Genomic DNA, 10,681 nt, shown 5'->3' with positions numbered 1-10,681 from the left:
GAGCAGACTCTTTTACTACAGGATCACTGCTTCAGAGGCTGCAGCCACCATTCTACCAGACTGCTACCACCACCCTGCCTAACAGGGTGTCAGGTTGTACCTTGACTCTGTCAGTTTGACAGTGTTTTCTTTTACTTTTTTTTTTTCCTTTTCTTTAATTTCCATTAAATTGTTATTCTGACTTGGTGCCTCCCACTGGTTTGTTTTCAAACTAGTACACACAGAAAGCAGAAAATTAATCAAAATCTTAAACCCTTATATAATCTATTCTAAAAAGTAAAAAACCTGTTATTTGGAAAAAGCTTTTGACGTTTTTAAGTTGGTTTTTATTCCTACCAAACTTCAGAGAAAAATGAGTTTTATTAGGAAGTTTCAACTGAGCAAAGGTTCTTAATGACAAGTTTTAAATTTTATAGTCACTCCTACAAACAAATTGAAGAAAATATTTCAAAGCTATGCTATCATTCAGTTTTATCTTTTAAAGGAAAGAAGTAGGTTAAAAATGCAACAAAGAGTCATCTCTTCTAAATCCTACTCAGAGATCTGAGGAGGCTGCGTGTCTGCCTAAGAAACTTAGCAGGGACACTCAGTTCCACCCTCCTGCTCAAACATGACAACACAGATCTGAAATGATTGAAGCACAGTCATCTCAGAGCCAAATATAAGCTTTCTTCTTTAATTTCAGGTTTTTTAATGAAGGCTAATCCTTTGCTCCCCATCTCTTCTCTTCTTCCTTCAGCAGAAGCATACCATTGACTAACAAAAACTCTCACCAGCACAAGTTTCACAACTTGTAAGACAAACCTGCATGGAAAAAAAATTAGGGACAAACTTAGTAAAAATGCAGATCTTCCTTCTTGGAAGAATTTCAAAGATGATCATATGTACAAGACAACCTGCTATAAACTGAAATTGACTGAATTAATACAGTTGTAACTTTCACTAATATGCAATTAAAATAAAAGTAAACATTTTAAATTATTGGAAATATTTCCAGCAGTTTCTAAAAGGCATGGAAGAACATACTGCAAACAAAGAACCTGAAAGGGATGTTCCTGAAATCCTATTTCAGAACAGTTTCTCTACCTGGGAGAAAACACTGAAAGAGACAAAGTCACCACCACACATATGTACCTTTATTGCTGTATTGAGTGAAGAAATAGGCTTTAGTATTTGATTCTTATCCTTTGCATGATTAGTTGAGCTGAACTCTCCTGTCTCAAGTGTGTATTTTACTGCAGAGGATCTTGGTTTAATTAGTCTCAGATCACGAAATGTGCCACTTCAAAAACCCATCTGAAGTGCAGGCACTCATGGCAAAGCAAAGTAGTTGAACACAAGATTTCTTTTAAAGAAAACATGACTTTACATGTCCAAGTACACTAAAAGTTTTTGACTTTGACTGGCAGAACATGACACAAAACCCTCAAGAAATTATTCACTGAACAGAGCAACAACCAACTGCTCAAAATTTCAGTCAAAGCTCAAAGTAAGCTTAGATGTTTTATAATCATCTTCTCTCAAGATAATTTACATGACACTTTTTATATGGTGAGGCAGTTAAAGTCCGTTTCTCTTGCTTATTGCTTCTTATTAGGAGTTACTTTTAGTTATATCAAAATGAAAATAACTCTAAAATAATGCTGTTTCCCTCTGAGTACCTTTACTCAACAGGCAGTAGTAGATTAGGCTGTACTGCAAATCAGTTATGAGATCATTCAGGTTTTAAACCTTTAAAAAAGCCTAACACAGATCTTCTGTTTCTAACCAAAACCCAAAAATCCCAGTGGCTTAGGTTCTTGCAAAGAAACACTCAGATATTGCTGGAAAATCCAAACTGAAAATCAAGAAACACCCTATTTTACTGGCAGGTATTGCTCCCAAGTTAGTCACCCCAGTGTTTTCATATTGGCACTAGTGATGCCATGGTGATATTTTGCCTTTTCTTTTATACCTTTTTACAACTTCTGTATTCTTAGTGCTTTTTGCCTACATTCTTGGACTTGTTTGTCAAGCTAAGAGACTAAACATTTTAGAAGCTTTGTAGTTAGGGATCAAAATGCCCTAAGCACCAAGGTCCTCTCCAGAACACATTCTGTAAACTAAGATAGAACCATCTAGGGGAAGGTTCCTTGGGGAGGGGGGCTCGCTTGGGCCTCTCACTGGGGAATCTTTGATAGATATTCTAATTAGTAAGACCTATAATGTTATACCCGATCTTCTGGGGGTGTGCATTGCGGTGTGCATTTTGGTGCATTTGACCTGTGCACCTAAGGATCCTTAAAATAAATACCAAGGTAAAATCCCTTTTCCCCTTCTAACCGTGTTTGACTCTTGATTTTAAGACGAGGAAAAGGCATCACTAGCACCCTTTCTGATCTCAGCAGCAATCCAAAATCCTGTGTGAGAAGGAAAACCCTTCCAGCCACTGCACACAACAATCCTGCACTGCAGACACAGGGGTTGCATTTGTATCACAGAGAAGACCAGGAACAGGTCCAGCTGCCAAGGAACATAGCAGAAAAGAGCTGGACACCTGAGCAGTGGTCTGAGACTGTTCCAAGGGCAGTGCCAAGAAAGAGAGGAACAGCTAAAAAGCAACAAAGCAGTGACCCAAGTGCACCCCCTGCACTGAGGAAGGTCCTTCCTGTGCTGCAACTTCTTATTTCCAATCCTATTTATCTCCTATCCTATTCACCATCCTCTGTGTTTGGCCAAGTTGAAAGGATGCAAAAACGTTATGAACCCAGAAGGACTTCAGCATTTACCTGAAAGTGAGTGAGTGGGGACAAACAAACAAACAAACAAAAAAAAAAAGAGGCATTCAGAGTTTTGAAGAAGTCACTATTAAAGCTTGGAAAAACATTACCAGGGCAGATGAGAGAGATGGATCTTTGTGTTAATTTTGCATCAGTAGCAAGTTTTAAATATGTATCAGGTGAAAGTACAGAACAGGATAAAGCCGGAGTAGAAAAATAAAAACAGAGAAGATTCAGGTCAAATATTGATGCATCACATTCCTACCAATTTAGAGATACTAACTCAGATATTATCTTTGCAATGGAAAATGGAGGCCTTTTTTCATGTTACCTGATTATAAGCTGCAGAAACAAGTAATTATTTCTAGAATAATTTTTTGATGCAAGTATTCCTAGGAAATAGGTGTGGGAGAACAATTTTGCTATTTGAGTGGGTTATTTGAACTGTGCTGACATTCTGAATAACTAATCCTGTGCATTTGGAAAAACTAAGATAATGACGGCATTTTGTTTCAACTCTAAACATTGTTTGAAGTTGCTGTTTATTTTTTTGTGAAGTTATTTCACCACAAAGTAAAACTAAGATTTCTGAAATAAAACAATTAAGAACTCCTTTCTTAAAAAGAAATATCTGAACTTCGCAGGTCCCCTTTGTTTTATTTATTTTGAAGGAAATTTCAACAAAACCTAAATGATTTAAGAAACATCAAATGACAACTACATTTTCTGTCAGAAATGTTTTGGTTGAAAATCCTTCCCTACTCCAGAAAACATTACATAACTCTATGGCACCCAGAACCCCTACACACCTTAAACAGGACCTCAGTATATTCTCCTAATAGAAAGACTAAATTACAGAAGTGGTAGGAAAGCATTTGAAGGGATAGAGATTAAATACTTTAATTTGTAATTATTGTGAAAAAATCTGTCAGTAATTCTATGTTCCCTGTAGATGATAAAACCAAGGCTGTCAGCAGGTCCACAGGTTAACTCCAGCTCCTTGCTTTTTTCTCCCAATTCTCCCCTGATGTAATACATACATTGCATGATGGAGCAAAATGACTTGTTAGGTTTCTTTAAAGGACAAGTTGATATTAAATCATCAGAAGGAACATTGTAATTTGCGTTTCAGTGCTTCCAAGATGCTTTCTCATTTAATATAATAATTTCATGTAAGTTCATATTTTATTTTCTGGAGTTCCTAGCTCCCTCCTTGGAATCAAATAGTTTTAAGCTGTCTTCTTTATTTTCTCTGCTGTAGTTGTACTTAGGACACAGACTCAGATTTTGATAAAAGGTTATACAAATTTGTGGTTTTGTGTTTGACTCTCCTTTTGCAATTAAGATATCTTGGATACCTTCAGTGAGGCTAATCATGTAATTTCTGAAACAGAAAAAAGCAGGACATTAAATAAAAATAGAATTAAAAGCTTATGCCAGGTATCTGTAAATGCAGTCAGAAATGTTGCAACCCCCCACCCTGCCATTGCAAGCCTTTGAACTTGCAGCCTTTCAGAGATCAGCTTCTGTGCCTATGCCTCAATTCAGCTGGGTAACGAATAAAAAGAAAATGCATTAGAGCAGATAAGAGCCCAAGCAGCTACTGAGTGAAAGTGTCCTAGAAAAGGGAAAGCCAGGAGTAAAGTCCCTTACTTTTGAAAAAATCAAATACTGTATTTCTTCTTCCCTTTTAAGACTCCATGTGCCAAGTCCTCCTTCAGATTCTTAACATATTTAATTATTAGGAGAGCTAGCAGAATAAGAGAATAGTGATTTGGAATAATAATTTCACTGATACAAAGAACCCCCTGAACCAAGCATGTTTTCCCTTCATGCCATGAATTCCCTAAAGTTACTATTCATTATCAATCTCTTCTGAAAACACAAGTTCTCTTCCTGAACTGAAGACATTCATCACTGGTTACTGTCTGAAACTACTGCCAAGAGCAGGTTATTTCACCGAGCTCTTGGGACAGATGACACCTCTCTAGAGAACATCGGGCCATTATCAGTGAAAGCACCTCAAGTTTGACTGATCAGGGGCAGGGGGAGGCCACATGGATGGACACAAAACTGAAAATCTAAACAATCCATTATGCTGATTAATTTTTATTTTATTTGCAGAGTACAAACTTCAACCCTTCCTCATTTCAGGCATGTTCTCCTCACTTTCTAGTGTTTAACTTGCATAATTAATTAGCTTCAACTAGGAGAAAGAACTATGCAAAATACTTGAAAAGAGGGATAATGACAAAAAAGCTGGATACACAGTTTTCAGGACTTCAAAGCAATAATGTTTTCTTGCAGATGCACAGCAGGGATTGCCTGAGGTAAGATAACTTTACTTGTGCAACAGAGACTCATCCTAAGCATTAATAAAAGGGCTGACTTGCAAAATAAAAAAAAACAAAAGGTTTGATTTTAGTCTAAAAATTAATTATGGCCAATAAGAAAAGCATGAAGATGAACATGTTGAGTTTTAAAGGTGGAAGCCCTTTAAGGTAAGGCTCTTACTAAAAATCAGTAACCCGAAGAAAAACATGACAAAAACCAGCTTTCTTTTCTGTGATCAGCATTAAAGTAAAAAGTTTTATCTCCATCCCTTTGCACTTTATATAGAACATGTACAACAGTACTATAAGGTTTTAAATGTCTTTTCACTGAATCCTCAAGAAATACAGCTGATGGCGACACAAATAATGGCACAGAATAGCCTATCATTACTTTATAGTACTTTCAAGTCAGTAAAGTGTGCGTTGAAAAAAATCCCAGCTCTTAGAAACTTGCAGTGCACTGAAATTTTGCAGTTTCCTTCTCAAATATTCTTCATAAACATGAGACAATAGAAAGAAAACCAAAAACCTTTCCAAGTTATAAGAGAGCATTTCCTGAAAAAAGGAATAACAGACTGTACTTTACGCTCACCAGTCCTCTCGATGTTAGTAAAATGTAAATTATTTACTCACCTTTCTGTAAAGCAGTGAATAAAAATATCATTAGTGTTAATGAAGCATCTTTAAAAAGCATCACCTGTCACTACAAAGCTGTGAGCTGCTATTTACCAGATGGCTCATCTCTTAGCAGGTACTAAAATAACAGAAAGACCCTTCTATGTCTTCTAGGTACCAACTAAAGTCTAAAATATTACTACTCATTTCTTATTGTACTCTCTGAAACTCTAAAAAGTGACGGAAAATACAATTTTTCAAAGTGGTGGGAAAAAAAAAAAAAAACCAGTAATAAAAACTATTTAAGACCACGGTAGCATAAATAATATGGCAAGATTTCCAGAAGAACTGGCTCTAAGCAAATTCATTCTGGAAATTAAACTAAGTCCAAGCTACCAGCAGAATGAGGTTATAGAAATTTCTCCCATGAAAAACAGTAGCCAAAGAAACCTGGAGTAAAAAATAATAGTAAACGACTGTTTTGCAGCTATATTTCTCTCAACTTGAAATTAATTGGTTGTTCATTTTGGTTATATGTATACTGTAAAACTGCATACCACTGAGAGGATTCCCTTATTCTTTTTATTATAGTTAAATTCAAACTGTCAAAAAACCTTCAATTTTTCTTCCAGTAAGATACGACAGTACATAAAAGTAAATCCAATTAGACTACCTTGAAGCAAGTGTGAATTTTTTACCGAGTTATTTAATAATTAATCTTAAATATCCCAGCAGAGGAAAAGCAATTTTTATTTCCTGACATTTTTTTCCACTTTTCTGAAACTTCAGCATCACCATTTTGTGTCAAACAATAAAACCTTCCAAACCCTTAATGCAGGCCTGCAGGCATATTCTTGCACCCAACATAACTTCAGTACTTTGCATATTAATAGCAATAACTGCATTTCTGTGTATTTCTACAAAAGCCCATAAAAGACAAGACTGCCTTTTCCACCTCATTGCAAGTTCTAGCCTGAGAAGATGAGATGATATAATCCTCTTTCTCCCACAGAACCTCTTTAATTTTTTCACTGAATATTTTGTCTTATTTTTTCCTCAGTGAGATATCTGAGACACCAAAAGAGAATTCTTCCCCTACATAAACTAACTTCAATTTCAAGTTACACTCCAATATCAAGGCTGAATTTAATCTTTGCTTCAATGTAGGCAATACTGTCTAGTGTTTCAGCTTTTCTCTAAGTTTTTCTCTTTAAAGTCTTGAGCTGTCGACATAAGCAATTGAAAACACAATGAAATTCCCAGACAGATTTCAGCATGTGAGAAGACAAAATTGATACTGAAACAAGTTCATGTTGCAATTTCAAGGTGAGCTACTGATCTGAACCATTCAGTACTGAAATATGTTCATATTGCAAAGCCATGAATTACTGATCTGAGCCACTTTTGCAAGACTCAAAGAGGGCTGTGCTTCAGCTGAACAACTGACACTTTGCGCAGACCTGACCAGAGCACATTCATTCCCAAAAACGAGTCCATGCTTGGTACCTAAAGTCCATCTGGAGAGTGCAGTGCATGCAGCAAGCCCAGCTCACCCTGCAGACTCAGCAAAGCACCCCACAGCTCCATCTTTTGTAAAATATGGCAGTTTGTTCTTGTGCAATTTAGCATCAAACCAGTCCACAACAAAAATACTTTTCTAAATCTGCCAAGTGAAAACCACTTGTATTCTTAAAACAAAATACTCAATTTCCACAAAGGCAAATAATTTGATAACAGAAACCATCTGTCTGGTTTTTCTGTCCAAGCACTCAGGCAGCTCTTGCACAGCTTTAGCAGTTTCACAAGTATGAAGAAAGAAAGGTGGTAGATTTTTTTTTAACTTAAGGACAAGTCTGATAATAAATCTGAGGCACACAAGCCCAGCTTTATTCTTTGCACTCCCAGAGAGCAGGTAGCCAGTCCTAGAAATAGAGACCGGAGAATTTGGTTCCAAAATCACTTAAGCAGTTATCTAGAGAAATATGAAGAGCTCTCAAAGCTGCGCTGCCAGCATTTCTTTGGGAAAATGTAGCAGGGATTACCTTAAAGATGATCAAGCTGACAGGACATTTGCATATTTTAACTCCGCAGTTTGCCATCAAGATGGTTTTCCAAATAGAAGAAATGTAAAGTTTTTACACATGAAGCCTTTAGTTCTTTCTCTTGACCTTGCAAATGCTGTTTTTGTCACAAGTCTCAAAACCTACAAAAAAATTAATTCTGAGTTCATAACATCTAGTTAGAAGGTAACACCCTCTTGCAAATCACATTTGTTACATTTTCACTGTATTTCAAAAAATACAGCAAAATTTTCTTATTCCGTTACATGGCAGTGTAGCAGGAAGCTGAGTCACAGTATCATGATGTGAACTAGTTCCTTCCTCAAGAGAAACTCTGAAACACCACTCCCCCTTTCGGTTCTGCATGCAGACAGCAGTGCTTAATTGCTTATTAAATAATTCTAGTTAAAACCAAGCAGGTTCATCCTAGATTCCCTCAAGTTAACTCTGAGTAGTGACTTTACACAGACTACATCTTTGCTGAAATGATCAAAAGAGAAAATCCCTTTAAGCAGTTACAAAGTACATTCTCCACTCAGAGGCATAAAAGTCACTTATATTTCACTTAAATCCTACCTCTAACATCCAAGTTCTGCTGTGTCATTTCTTCTGGTTCTTGCATGTAGTACTTTAGTGCATCTGTCACTGCCTACAGTGACCTACAAGTATGGAACCTACAAGAAGAACTAAAACAAAAATACTCTCATTCTGCAGCAATTTAATATGGGAAGAAACCTGTATGATGTGCATGCTACCAAAACCTGGTACACTTCTCAGAGGCACTCAGGTCTTCCTTTAAAAAGCTGATTTTTATCCCAAACCTGAAGAGGATTCCCTCTTCCTCAAAATTTACACAGACTAACACATTCTAGATAGAAGCAAACATTTTTTAACTCTCTAACTAGTGAGTAAATACACACCATTTTGTCAAGCCTTCTTATACCAAATAGGTTTTTTTTAAGATAAACTACAGCATTTCACATACTCTTGTGACTTTTTCTCTCAGGTTAATCTGTCACATTTATCCCTTTTAAGCATTCTGCTACAGAAGCAGATTTCTCATTGTACCTTGTAAGACATATTGCCCTTACTCAAATGCTTTCCTTCATTTAGCAAATTGCTAGAATTCCAGTGGAAAAAAGCAAATCAGTCACAAAAATGCAACAGCTGGTCTAAACACAAGGCACTAAGGCACCCTATCACATTCTAAAATTAGAAGCATTTGAATATAATTATTGCACATTTTCTCCAGTGGAAATATAGTTAGTGTCCCATTAGTTACAACCCACGGAGTCAGACTGGATATTCTGAACACCAGTGCAGAGACCTGCCTCTGTCAGTGAGGCAAACCAATCTCAATTCTACATTGCAAGTGATGTTTCAGCAACACCAGCAAGGAAGTAATTTTCATAAAAAAAAGTCATGCCTATCTTGAGCAAATAATCCAGAACAACAGAGCATTATAGAAAACAAAAAGCAACCATCCATCTATCTGATTAGATCACAAGAGTCTTTACAATTTATCAAAGGTATTTTTCTAATTCAGTTTGCAAATTTTACTTGTAACTGCAAAACACATCAGTGTGCTAGACTGTGAACACAGCCTGATTGAGAAGGCAGCCAGGGCAGATTCTTCCTTGCTCTTGGAACATCTCTGGTCTTTGAGAAAGAACACATTTTGCATCATGTAGATGCAATGCACACACAAAGACTTGTCTGAGTGAAAGCAAGGAGGAAAAGAAAGATACACAGCAAAAAGATACAAATGTAGAATGGTGTGTAAAAACACCCTTTGCCACTCACCTGCTCTTGTAATGCAACACAACAGAGTCTGGATCAACAAGAATCAAGCCCAAAGAGGAGCTGTTCTTACATAGGTATTCTTTTCCTCTAAATCAGTATTTTCTGCAGGATATTACTGAAAGAGAAAGCATTCAAATGAGAATCATCAGACTGATGTATTAAATCTTTGCTAATACTTTTTACATTTACATTAAAATAATTAAAGAAGCAGAAGCTTCTGAATTTTCTGTTTTGTCCTTCAACAGTCTTTTATGGCAAAGATAGATTTAAGGAATGTGGGATGACAAACTAGGAGAAAGTACAACTTCTTCTTGGAACAATAGTGTCAGCAGAGTTGTTAGCCATACCAGCTTACATCTCATTTTCTCTTACCACTGTCACAGAGTCACTCACTTTGCAAGCAAGCACAAGGCAGAATCAGTTTTAAAAGAAAGAAAACCAACAAAAACCCCCACAAATATTTTGCTTGAGTTTCTACCCAAATGGCTCCATAGCAGTAAATCACTTCATACAAGTCTTTAACACCTGCCATAACATAAATACTAAAATGACTTGGATCACAAACACTCTGGCACATGTAACATTGCATTTCAGAGTGAAGAGCTCCCCTTTCTAAGATGGGGATCTCTCATCACCACGTAAGAGCTGGGGTTGGTTATACAAGAAACTTCACATGGAAAAAAGAACATGACAACATTTCCCCCAAGACTAGACATGGAGATTAAGTGTGTCTGAACTGAGAGGAAAATACTAATTTATGCCACATACATTGATCCATTTTTCATTATTCTAAAATTCAGCTAGTAGAACAAAAAACTCTTACAAACAAAGCCATATTATAGTCTAGATTTAAAAAAAAAGAGCTTAAGACAGATGTCAAAACAAAAATAAAGCTATTAATCTCATTGGGTGTGTTCTTCTAACAGTTAATATATAACAAGCTCTTGTCACCATGTCAAATGTTGAAAAGACTGATCTGAATAAAATGTGAGGCTTTTAAATAGCAAAAATAAACTGTTTTACTTATGTTTCACTTGTTGATTGAGTTGCAAAAAGCAGAAGTACTACATGACTTATGTGTACATATATCTGAAGCTATTTGATTTGAATA

The 10,681-nt window shown here is 36.3% G+C and overlaps 1 long non-coding RNA gene across 1 annotated transcript; it reads right to left on the bottom strand.

Moving 5' to 3' along the window:
* Positions 1-649: 649 nt before the first annotated feature.
* On the bottom strand, positions 650-9,686 carry LOC121663314. The gene is made up of 4 exons (XR_006015597.1): positions 9,571-9,686; positions 8,344-8,453; positions 7,750-7,910; positions 650-804 (listed from the first exon to the last, which is right to left on the bottom strand). It is a non-coding gene; the product is annotated as an uncharacterized LOC121663314 (long non-coding RNA).
* Between the last annotated feature and the right edge of the window lie 995 nt (positions 9,687-10,681).

This window comes from Corvus kubaryi, unplaced genomic scaffold (assembly GCF_017639235.1).
Source record: "Corvus kubaryi isolate FWS band 111438036 unplaced genomic scaffold, C.kubaryi_AGA036_p1.0 37270, whole genome shotgun sequence".
NCBI classification, from domain to species: domain Eukaryota; kingdom Metazoa; phylum Chordata; class Aves; order Passeriformes; family Corvidae; genus Corvus; species Corvus kubaryi.
The sequence above is the reverse complement of the archived record's forward strand: the minus strand, read 5'-3'. Positions and strand labels throughout refer to the sequence as shown.